The following is a 13,100-nucleotide window of genomic DNA, read 5'->3' on the forward strand; positions in this document are numbered from 1 at the left end:
TCAATGGACTTGGTCAGTGGTTACCAGCTTCCCCCCTTTTTTTTTTTCTGTCCCTGCTTCCAATTAAGACTAGGAAGTGAGGGGAAGAGGGTATATCTCAGAGGTAGAACGCCTGCCTAGCATGTACAAGGTCCTGGGTTCAATCCCCTGGGTTCAATCAGTACCTCGATTAAAAAAAAAAAAAAAAAACAACGAATTACCTCCCCCCCCACCCCACACACAAATAGACTAGGGAGAGAAAGCCAGAAATGCTCCCAAACCCATCACAGGCCACCCTGCTTCTAGCTAAGTCACCTCCAGCTTCCCCATGCTGATAGCCTCCAATCAGAGCACAAGTGAAGCCTTCTTTTTCTCATTATGAAGCTTTCCTGCTCCCCTGCTTGCCTTTGAGTCTCTGCCAAACACAAGCTCAAAAGCAGAAGCCTCTTTTTGTTCTCATTTGGTGATCTTCATTTATTTCCACAGTTTTCCTAAAGGTCCCACCAAGACGCTCTGCTCTGCTTACCACTGCAGACCCCAGTCTTCATCCAGGCACACGGAGCTGCTTGCGGCTTGTTAAGTTCTCACCAACATGGCAAGTCAGCCCTGGGTGTGAACTCTGCTCTCTCTCTGTTGAATTCCTCAGCTGTTTGTTCTCAGTTTGGTGCTTGGGTTTTGTTACTTGTCCCATTTGTTTGGCATCCTTGGTGGAATCAACCCATTTTGCTCTCTTTTGTGTTTCTGTCTTGGGTTGTGTTTGAAGGAACCTCAAATTTAGGATTCTCAGAAATCATCTAGTTGCAGCCAATCTTTGGAAGTAAGCAGCTGACCCAAGACCTTTGGAATATGCAGCTGACTTAGGGTGGTAGACAGCTTCTGCCCAAGACATGGGGTTAAGACCCCTGACTAATTCCTATTTTGTTATTCATCTACTTGCTTATAACCATTTTCCTTCTCATTTTCTACAGAACCTTGGTTTTTGTTCATCCATTCTGACACTTTTTCTCTTTTATTTCCTTTTTATTATAATCGTTAGGTCAGAGCACAGTTTCTAACACCCAGACAGAAGCCACTAACCCGAATTTTGCTGGTTGTTATGTATTTCATCCATCACCAGATCATCACGATAAAAACCTCTGGACAATTGCAGTCTTGTCAAGCAAGGTCATAGGGAGTTATAGCCAATGGCATTTACATCTACATAAATAAATGAACTTAAATAAATCAGCATGTGAATTTGATCGTGTCAATTCTCTCTCTGGAAAAGAATCAGTTATTACAATTGGTTCTACATCATTTGTATTCAGTAACATTTGTAGGCCAATTACTTGCCACCTGGAAGAGACTGAGGACTGATAGATATGTAACTTGGCTAATGTAAGGCCTTTCTTCTGATTTCCCTCTGGCAACAACTCCTTTTCTCCTGGGTCTCCATGTGCCCCTTACTGGATACTTCTCTTTTTGCAGCCAGCATGCCTGGTTTTGTTGTTATTGTTGTCTTCTGGTTTTGTTTTCCTCATGCAGTTTAGGAGTCGTATTCCAAGGCTTGTTTGTACACAGAGACCCTAATTCTATATTATTACCAACTTAGAAAAATCCAACTCAAATGTAAGTTCCCAGACGAGCCTACCCTTGATTATTCAGGCACTCCAGCTGGGGAAATTACTGACTAATTGTTTATGTGAACAATCAGAGCAGTGTTCCCCTGATGGTGTGAATCGCTCAAGTAAAGTACTATAACAAGCTTATTAACTTTGGCAGAAGTTATTAGCACTCCCATCTCCATCCTAGGTGAAACACAGCGATCTTAACTCATTGGCACAAGTCGTGATGAACAACGGTATTGCTCTAGATTTCTTGTAGGCTAGTCCACAGAGGTGTCTGTGCCATTGCTATCGCTTCTTGCTGTACTTGGATTAATGAAACAGGCAAAGTAGAACAAGCAAGACAGTGCCTTCAGGAAAAAAAATACTTGGCTTTTTCAGGTTGTTCCTTACGGCCCATGGGATTCGTTCACTTGGCCTAAGTCGGGCCACTGGGTTCCTGGTTCTAAAGCGTCTTATCTCCTAGGGACTATTAACTATTCTTGTTTTTGTCAGTTGTCATGATACTGGCCCCTTACATTTTATCCAGCGTCTTCAGTCCTCCTGCACAGCCACTCTCTTGCCTGCTGATCACCGTGATGCTACAACAACAAAAAGCTCATGATGATCTTGCAGTACAGTTGACCATGGAGACAACTGAACAATCCCCCTAAACAGTGATGTTCTGTATCTGGAGTCTTCCCTGAATTGGTCAACATCATGAAAGTGAAACGGTGGCCAAAGAGGGGGACTGAGAGACTGATACACAAATAGACAGTGGCCAGCCCATAAGTGACGATAGACTGTTGACTCACCACCTCGACAGTGACCAGTTCAGGGAGTGAAAACACAGCCTCTGTAGCAATTAGCCTACAACAATTAGCACTTTGTTAATAATTGCCAACCTTTATATTTTTAGCCCAGCTTCCAACGCAGGACCAACCAGAGAAAGCCAGACACGTTTTCCAAACCGATTGCATAAGATGCCCCACTTCTAATTAACCTGCAGCTAGATTTCCTATGCCAACAGCCTCCAATCAGAGCATCTCTAAAGCCTTCCTTTTTTCCTTTATTAGGAAACATTCCTACACTCCTGCCTGCCTGTGACTTTACCAAACACAAGTGATGGTGGCTTTCTTATTTGCGTGGTCTTCCTTTATTTCCACAGCCCATCTGGAATTATAGAAGGAGACAGCCTCACATGGATCCCATCTGGTGACACAGCACAGCTGCTGCCAAAGAGGAATGGAACTGTGGCAGATTTAAGGTGAGAAAGCACAGGAGATGGTACCCCGATACTCCCTGGGCTCCTACACAGCAAAGGAGGAATTCGTCAATCTCTGGATACTCCCTGAGAAAGAATGTGGAAGGTACTAGGAGTTGAGAGCCAGCAAGCTTGTAGGGGCCACTGCTGGGAGGGACTAGGCAATCCTCTTGCAGGGGATGTGAGGTGGCTTGCCGTGGGACCGGATGCAGAATTTGTCTGAAATTCAGAGGCTCTGTCAAGACATTAAGAGCCACAGTGGGGTCAGGTCATCAAGGGAAGGACCCCAAACCCTCACCGTGCCCAGAACACTGTATTAGTTAGCCGCTATGTAACAAACCATCTCAAAACGTAGCAACTTAAAGCAACAAGCACTTATTTAGCTCATCTTTCTATGGGTTGGCTGGGTGGTTCTTTGGAATGGGGCTGGCTCAGCTTACGTTGCCTTGCCCATTCAGGAAGTGGGTTGGCTGATGGCTGGACGATCTAGGGAGGTCTCACTCACAGAGGCCATCTGACAATTTATTTTAGTGATTTTCTAAGCCTTTCCTTCACTATTCTCGTTCTCACTCCACCATTCTGAAAATAAGCCACAGTTGCAATTTCAAAGCATTTCCAAAAACATTTTTGAATATGTAGCAGTTAATTACATCAGCAAGCAGTGTTGCTCCCTAGTAATAATTTACCTGGCAGTCTCCTCCTTACGTGAATTTTCAACTTTTTTCCATTTATGACCTGACTACTCAAACACATGTATACTTGACGGTATTTTTTAAGATGAGCATGTGCAGGAGGCAGGCTCTGGGAGGGGCTGTCCACACTGACATTTGAGTTATTCGAAGCTGTCTTATTTCTTTGCCATTTGAAAAATGAGAATGTAGCATCATTCCCATGTCGTGGCCATCATGTCTTTTGACTTAAATCACTGATGGTAAGCTCTTCCACATGCTTATGTGGTAACTATATTTCATCCAGGAAGTCCTGCAATTCAGTGAACCAACCTCAATTAACATTACTAGAAAGAAATGCCACTTCATTAACAATAAGCCTCCCAGGTTTTATTACATGGAGGACTGTGCTGTTCCTGGAGGACTGGGTGACATTTTAGACACCATTCCTGTTTCATTACCAAAATGTATTTCCCATAGGTGCTCATGGCTGCATCTATCATGTTGACCTCAGGAGACTGCTACCCTTCCTCTAATAAATACATCCAAACAGGGATCCAAATCCTTTCCTTCTTTCTCCAGAGGACACTTAAGATAAGGCTTGGATGTTAAAAAAAAAAAATCATTGGTGATCAAGAGAAAATTGAAATAATACAGAGAGTACCATTATTTGAGACCAGTTTCCCAGATTTTTTTCCAGAGAACATTAACTTGGGGAAATGTTAGAAGATGCTCCATGGGAAAGACATTTTGTGATTGAACAAAGTTGAGAAATGGTGCACACTGTATACTAAATGGTGCACAGATACTAAAATGTACATGAACATAATAAAGGCTCTGAGAAGTCCTGCAATAGCTCTTCCTAGTCCCGCGATTCTCAAGCTTATGAAAACATAGAACCTTTTATTTTACCACACAACCAATACCTTATGGACAGCATGCCCTGGGATATCCCAGCCTTTACAAATGGGACCGCTTAAGGTAGAGATCGTGCTGGTGTCTCTTCTTTCCTGCATCCCCCTTCAGCTTCTACATGTTAGAAGCTGTCTTCAAAGTTCAAGATGAATTCCTCCGTGAAACAGACAAAGAAAGGGAGGTCAAGGCCTTCTCATGACTGCTTGAACTCTGCACCCCCAGTTCTGCTTTTCTTTCTGAGAAGTCCTTCCTTTTCAGTTGAGGAATCCCTGGAATGCCCTCTCTCACAAAACAGGAGAGAACTGTAGAGTAGTTGTCAAGGGCAAGAACTCTGGAGTCTGACTCCACCCATCTTAACTTAAAAGTGTACTTCAATTTTCTCACGTATCAAATGATAATAATAGTAACTACCGCATACAATGGTATGAGTGTGACATGAATTAGAGCATGTAAAATACGTAGAACAGGGTCTGGCACGCAGGGTGTGTTCTATAGCTGTCGGTAATTCTTTAGTTTCGCTTAGATCTGGCAGCCCTCAGAAGAACATCCCCATCAGACTGCAATACTAATTTCAAAATTCACACAAGAGGGTGCATCTTGAGGAGCTAGGGAATTGTTTTAATCTAGTTACAAATATTTTGACAGCATGACTTCCAATGTGGTACCATAATAGTTAATTGATACATTTTGCATTTTCATTTTTATATTTTATGATTACAAAAGTAACACATTCTAACACTGGAAGCCTATAAAGCATAAAGAAAGGGAGAAATGAACTCAAATTATCTGTCTTTAGAAATCCCACTTGGAATGTGTATATATACACGTATCTATAACAAAACATACACACACATATAATGATGATATAATACACTTCTAGAAATATTTTTTCACTTGGCAAAAAAATGTACACTTTTCCATGTCAACTAATACTCCTCAGAAACACTATTTTAACAGCCGCAGATTAGCCCAACCTATGAATATATTATACTTCCCTCCCCAGTGGTTTAGTCACTGGGGTGATTTGGTGAATTACCCATCACAAAATCAGTGATTTAACAGAAGGAGCACAGACTGTCTTCATCTGCTGAAAGATTAAGTCCTGTCAGTTCTTTCCATCGGATTTCCCACTCATATGCCAGGTCCACCTCTAGTCTTCATTACGTTTGACGGTAAATGAATTCAAGTCAAGCACATCTGCAAGTCATCCAGAGAAAATCAAAAGGCTGGAAGACAGGGCTTATTAAATAAGACTAAAGGAAATAGTATTCTTTTGTCCATTATCTGTCCATTCTTTCCATACTTATTATTTCAAGCATTAACAACATTTCTTCATATTTTGCTTAGTCCTTCTACTTCCTGTAAAAACAAAGATATTCCCTAAAATGCATCTCATTCCATAGTATGTCAGGGCACAAAATTGTCCAACACACCATTCCTTCATTTGCAGGAGAAAAGAGCTCTGATATGCTTCAAGAATAAAATATGGTAGAAAATAAATTATCCTGAAATCCAAACCCTAAAGCATCCAAAATACAGAATTTGTTCTTAATAGACTTTTTTTTCCGAGTGATCGTCCATATTTCAAATTATGCAAGTAGAATAAGTAATGAATGAATTGCTCTGTTGCCTGTGGTGATGGCAGAATCTACAAAGCAATGAGTGATCAACCAGCTGGAAACATCATAGCAGCTGAATTCTCACATTAGAGGCAGTGAGATAGAGCGTCCTGTGCATTGGACATCTATTATTTTTCAACCTTTTGGGAATCGTCACTTTGTCACACTCCATCCCATGGCCCCAGCTTCTGGGAAGAACCCAGGGATGGCCACCAAGTGTCTAACCCCCTGGCCACAGTGTTTGAGCTGGGTTACTTGCATAAGGTCACTGATATTCAGTTTAGGGACTTCCACTCAACTATTGAGAAAGTGAGGCTGTTAATAAAACTGGACTTGATACAAACAGAATAAATGCCAGAGCTGTTTATAGTCGTTTTTCTGAGAACAAAGGTATATGTTGTATAAGAAATCATCCCGAATTATTTGTTCATGGTTTTGTGGGTTGCCAGTGTGAGCTGGGCTTAGCTGAGGGGTTTTTCTGATCTCGTCTGGACTCATTTGGTACATGCGTGTACAGCCCTTGGATCAGCCAGCCGCACGAGGATGGCCTCGCAGGGGGTGGCTTGTCTCTAGTCCACGTGGTCTCTAGTTACCCAGCAGACTAGCCCAGGCTTATTCATGTGCCAGAGGCAAGGTTCCAAGGAAGCAAGCAGGAGCCTGCAAGGCGTCTTGAGGACCAGGCTCTCAATTGGGGTGGCCTCACTTTCCCATATTCTCGTGGTCAAAACAAGTCTCAAGTCCACTCCAGACTTACAGAGTGGGGAGAAATCGACTCCATCTCCCATATGGAAAGAGCTGCAAAGTCACACTGTCTCGAGGCCTACACGCAGGGAAGGAAATCATTATGGCCTTTTTGTAAATAGTCTCCCACAGTCCATCTTCTGGCCACAATTATTCATGTCCCTTCAACATACAAAATACACTTACCTCCTCCTAAGTTCTCCTCCCATCTGGACTGGAGTCTGTGATTTGGGGACCTGCATTCTGCCCCAGGGGGCTTCCCTTGATTGGAGGCCTGTAAATTAAACAGACAAGTTTTAGGCCCTCAACACACCCAGCATACAGGTGTGAAATGGACAGGATGACCACGGTAGACTCTCCCATTCAAAATACTCTGTCAAGGACAATTTATGCTGTGAAAAACTTTGTAAATTTCATGGAACAAAGGACCCCATCACTGTTGGAGAAGGTAATTGATAGGCTATAACAGCCAGTTGACCCTTGAGCTGGACTTGTCCTTGGCATGTTCATTCTGGTCACCATTCCAACACTAGGAGCTATTTCAAAGACACATCCTTGAAAGCATAAAGTGTGGTTGAGACCATCTGAAGGGTATATATGATTGAACCCAGTTCTATATAAACTTATAACATTCTGGCAGGCAGTTGACATCTACTTGTCTTGCAGCCGCCCAAGACGAGCCTCCTATGTAAGTTCCCTTGCTTGTTAAGCCTGCTACTTACTTATCTGGAATGGTCTGCCTCTCGTTTCAGTCTCTCCTTGCCCTCTGTGTGCAGGGCCCAGTTTGCAGACCAGCAATCACAGAACAGGTTGATGCTGCAGATGTGCAGGCTGCAGAGCAAAGTCCTGCAAGAGGCACTGAGGCTTTTCTTTTTTTTAATTGAAGTATAGTCAGTTATGAAGTGTCAATTTCTGGTGTACAGCACAATGTCCCAGTCATGCATATACATACATATATTCATTTTCATATTCTCTTTTATTAAAGGTTGTTATAAAATATTGAATATAGTTTCCTGTGCTATACAGAAGAAATATTTTTAATCTATTTTTATGTATAGTAGTTAATATCTGCAAATCTCAAATTCCCAAATTTATCCCTTCCTACCCCCTTTCCCCCACAACCATAAGATTGTTTACTATGTCTGCAAGTCTCTTTTTGTTTTTTAGATGAGTTCATTAGTGTCTTCTTTCTTCTTTTTTTAGATTCCATGTATGAGTGATAGCATATATTTTTCTTTCCATTTCTGGCTTACTTCACTTAGAATGACAATCTCTAAATCCATCCATGTTGCTGCAAATGGCATTATTTTATTCTTTTTTATGGCTGAGTAGTATTCCACTGTGTAAATATACCACAACTTCTTTATCCAGTCATCTGTCGTTGGACATTTAGGCTGCTTCCATGTCTTGGCTATTGTAAATAGCACTGCTATGAACACTGGGCTGCATATATCTTTTCGAATTAGAGTTCATTCTGGATATATGCCAGGAGTGGAGTTGCTGGATCATATGATAAGTCTGTTTTTAGTCTTTGGAGAAATCTCCAGACTGTTTTCCATGAAGGGTGCACCAAGCTACATTCCCACCAGCAGTGTAGGAGGGCTCCCTTTTCTCCACATCCTCTGCACCATTTATCGTTTGTGGACTTTTGAATGATGGCCCTCCTGACTGGTGTGAGGTGATACCTCATTGTAGTTTTGATTTGCATTTCTCTGATAACTAGCAATATTGAGCTTTTTTTTAAAAAAATGTGCCTCACTGAGGCATTTTTAAAGTAGCTGTTTTCTTCTTTGGTGTCTGCAGATGCTAACACCACAGTCCTGATTCTAAGTGATTTGGCCAGATTCCTATCTACAGATCAACCAGGATTTTCTGGTAAATAAAACATTCATGCATTTTTTTTAGTGCATGATGCTTTTTTTTTTTTTTTGAAGCTTTCGTTGCCATTTTAGAGTGCATCCTAAATCCTGGTGTTTAATACAAGGTTTGATGAGGGAAATATTTGCACTGTGTTTTATCATTAAACATTTAGGTTTTTCTGTAAAACATTATTTTTTTCTGTTTCTACTAAGTCTTGATTTAGTTGAATCCTAGGATGTATTTTTATTAAACAAAGGTTTTCTCAAGCATACGTAGCTTTTAAACTTTTTGTTAAAAGTCAGTGTACCTGTAGAAAAGTACACATACCATATGTGTATAACTTGATGAATTTTCCAATGGAACACATTTGTGTAATCAGCATGCAGATAAAGAAGCAGAATATTACCACTACCCCTAGTGGTAGATAGTGCTTCTCAACGCCAGCATTATTAGGTTTGGGGTTGGACAGTTCTTTGCTGTAGAGAGCTGTCCTGTGCATTGTAGGATGTTTTGCAGAACCCCTGGGCTCTGCCAACTAGCTGCCAGTAGCAACCCTCTTCCCCAGGATGACAACCAAAATTGTCTCTCCAGACACTGCCAAATATTCCATGGGGACCAAATTATGCCTGGTTGAGAACCGCTGTCTTGAGAGTAACCACTGTTATGACTTCTAATCGCATAGATTAATTTAGCCTGTTTTTTTTTTTTTTACTTTATATAAATGAGCTCCTACATGGATAATTTGATAGAGATCATATTAAGTCATAGATTACTTTGGGTAGTTTGGCCATTTTAACAACATTACTTCTTCTAATCAAGAGCATGGGATATTGAAGTAAAATATTTTTTATGGTAGCTTCATAAAGAAACCCATAATGGGGCCACTGACCCTGAGGATGAAGGTGGGAGGGGGAGAGAGGAAGAGTCCAAGTTCAGTGCAACCAGTATTTACTGAACAACTGCGACTACGAGGCACTGTTGGTGGCTCTGGAAATGTGAAGATGACTAAAACAAGTCCTGTGTCTTTGAGAAGTGTGTAGGTCCTTTCCTCCTAAGATGGCCGATTTTTGTCTCCCCTAGGGAGATATGATCTAATGGTACCTACTGCTTGGAAGGACCTGATGAGGGTTTCTAGATAGTACCAGGATCTACACCTGCATTAGGTCTTTGTCAAGAAGGATAAAAGCAGGGGTCCTAGAGCTGTAGCCTCACTCACCAGGGCAAGGAAACAGGGAAGGGTTTAGAGCAGAAACTTAGCTAGAAAAGGGCAGGGTGCAAGCTGGAGGGGCAAAATACGCCCTGTCCCCAACAGACCTTAATCGCAGGGGAGGCTGGACAGCGTATGGGAAGAGAGGTGGTGGACACAGCCCCCAGGAAATCCAGCTAAAGGAGAGGACTGAAATTTAGCGATGCCCCACAAATCACTTTATAACTGAGTCTGAAAAGTTCATTTACATTCATAACACACATCCTTCTAGACAAAGGAAATGTAAGCCTAGGGAAAGAATGACTCTGCAGGGCTTCTCTTTTTAAAAAACAGGCTAATTTGGTCTTTAATAGGTGTCAACCAAGTTGACAACTGCCCTTTTACAAGAAGAGCTTCACCATCAGTATTCTATAAAGCATCTCTGTCTCTTATCTTCACTGCTCAAATATTTCATCACCTGTCTACAACTTCCTTACAATGGAAGCAAAGGCCAGTGGAACTGGTATCATCTTTCCTACTTATTCATCATTCTCAAGCTTCTGAGAGTTTTACTTCTCTTCCTCAATTTATGTTTCTTCATTATTATTGCGCACTCTTTAAACTCAGTACCATTTAACTAAATTGACCAACTGGTGATATTGTGCATTTATTTTGGCTTAACCTTTCAACTAAGGCCCCATTATAATTATCAAATCTAAAATGTGAAAAAAATAAAGAATTTCAATCCAATATAGGAAAGTTTCTAAATTTTATCTTAAGTAGATCAAGAGGAAAAAGAGGGATATTTTAATTTTTATTACCATGTGCATATTCATTGTTGAATAGATCATTGCAATAAAACCCAGACCTTACTTCCAAAATTATTTTAGATGACATTTATGAAAATGAGATTTCAACTACTTTGCTGGACAATCCTTTAAGCACCCTGCCTAATGCATTTTAAAAAAGCAACAGGCAAAGCAAAAGAAAACAAAGCAAATCTCACGCAAGCTTTTTTTTTAATGGTCCTGTTGTGTGCAGGAAGGAACCTGCCATCCTCCCCAAAACCACCCCCCAAACTCCCCTAAGGCCAATTAGCCAATTAGGAGAACAATGTGCCGTTCAGTCAGTAAACTGCAGCCTTAATATTTAAGAGCCAGACTTCTAGTTTCTTGTCCAGCAGGAAAATCCCAAAAGAACACATTTTTCACCGCATTTATTCATCACATGCTAAACCGACCCAGAACAAATGTACAAGACCTTCCATTGAGCCGCTTGTGCTTTCCTATTAATCTGTCTCAAAAATACTTTCACTGCAAAGGATTTGTAACAGGTTATCACATGATCACAGAAGTGTTTTTCTCTTTAAAGGTCTTGCGTACTTACTTGTAAACCCCAATATTATAAATTATCATTTAAATAAGTATGCTTAGTGTGTAAAGGAAACTGCCTATTTTTGTAAAGCAAAATGTGTGCGTATGTTCACTAAAACATTATGTACACACATATATGCTTATCTGTGTGTGTCACACACAGTAGTACATATCTACCTATCAGTGTGTATCTAGAGGGACACACAAATGCTCATTCACAGTGTAACATATATATGTACACACACACGTATGCATACATACATATACACATATACATATGTATTCATGTACATACAGTACAAAGTAATGGTCAAAAGTATGGACTCTGCAACCAATCTACTTAGATTTAAATTCCAGCTCCACATAGTAATGAAAGCAAGTGACTTAACCTTTGAGTGCTTCAAATTCCTCATCCTAAAACAAGGGTGATATTTATGTCTATTCCACAGGATTGTTATAAGGGCTAAATGAGTGAATATATGCACAGGTCTACACAGAACTTAGAACAGCATCCAGCCCATGGAAAACGCTATGTAAACACTTGCCTGTAATTGATCTATGTGTATTTGTGAACGTAGGTCAGGTATAAATGATGACCCTCTCCTGTGTCTACATCACACATTTGGATTTTTGTATGTTAGATTTTTCTTCATGTGGAATATACGTAGACACTTAAAGATGGTCAGGAAATTAACTCTAATTCTGCTAACTTTTCTTCTACCAACGGTGCTTCTCCAGGCTAAATAAATCTAACTTCTGACTTTTGCCTCACATGTTTTATATTCCAAACTCGTCAAATCTTTTCGTCCATTCTTTTCTTGCATCTTCCTAAGTTTTACACATCTCTAGAACTCTTAAACCGCAGAGTGTTCTCAGGGTTCTAACTAGGACACGATCATGTGACTGTGAAGCCTTCTCTGGGCCTGTGAGTTCTTCAAGCAGGGCCGAGACCCGCTCCGGTTCCTGGGTCTCATCCCTGAGTGCCTTATAATTGGCTCTGCCCAGAAGGTGCGTTCGTTCAGTATTACCCTGGCACCAGAAGGTTGGCCACCTGGCTGCACGTCAAAGTCACCAGGGAACCTTTTAAGAAATACCAACACCTAGGTACTCAAAGCAATTAAGTCAGAGTCTCAGGGAGGAGGTGGCTATACACTGCTATTTCTTTAAAGCTCCTATGTGGGTCTAAAATGCAGTCAAGGTTAAAAACTAGTGCCGTATAGAAAGGACATCACCATCAAACAGATGTCTCTATCTGTGCTCTGCTGCAGGTAAGGTGCTAGCATGTGCATTCTCGTAGAATGAGGGTGGCAGCATCTCCCACCTCCTTCTCAAAGAAGGTCAGTGGATAGTCCTGAGATCTGCATATTGGCTACCATCTACCCTTTAACCATGTTGCCCTTGTGTTCCTTTGTTTTACACCACCACCCACAATGAGATTATTTTCTAAGTGCTAATCCTCTCAGAGACCTGGGACAACCCACTGCTGTAACACCACTCCTGTAGATCAGCCCCACTGTGTCTGCTCCTACCTGGCATAGTTCAGAGAGCTCCCATTTGTAGAAGAGACTTGCTAATTCCACTTCTCTTTGGATAGACAGTGACGGTGGAAAGAGCATCCACCCCCGGGTCTCCTACAGCTACAACACCATCAAGTGTTTCCACATCCTGTGTACATTAGAGTTAGGACAAAGGTGGCTAGGAGCAGTGGTGTGTCTTGTATTGTCATCTTTGCTGAAGGAAGCCGTGAACACGGAGATGTAACGTAATACAGATCATTCTCAGCCCAGCAAAGCAGTTACACCCGTGACACAATCAGCAATGACTCTTTAGGTACCAGGCTTGAGCCCTGAGAGTTATCGTGGGAAACAGGGGAGTGGAAGGACCCATGCACCCTTCTCAGTATGCCCTTCCT

At 41.4% G+C, this 13,100-nt stretch overlaps 1 long non-coding RNA gene across 1 annotated transcript in view; it reads left to right on the forward strand.

Annotated features, from left to right (window-relative positions):
* LOC135323362 (uncharacterized) overlaps positions 1 to 13,100 on the forward strand; it is a 172,388-nt gene that overhangs the window by 5,145 nt on the left and 154,143 nt on the right. The window contains exon 2 of the long non-coding RNA XR_010384925.1: positions 2,731 to 2,829. This is a non-coding gene — a long non-coding RNA (uncharacterized LOC135323362). The remainder of the gene's footprint in view (positions 1 to 2,730; positions 2,830 to 13,100) is intronic.

The sequence above is a fragment of the Camelus dromedarius genome, chromosome 17 (assembly GCF_036321535.1).
Source record: "Camelus dromedarius isolate mCamDro1 chromosome 17, mCamDro1.pat, whole genome shotgun sequence".
In the NCBI taxonomy this organism is placed as follows: Eukaryota; Metazoa; Chordata; class Mammalia; order Artiodactyla; family Camelidae; genus Camelus; species Camelus dromedarius.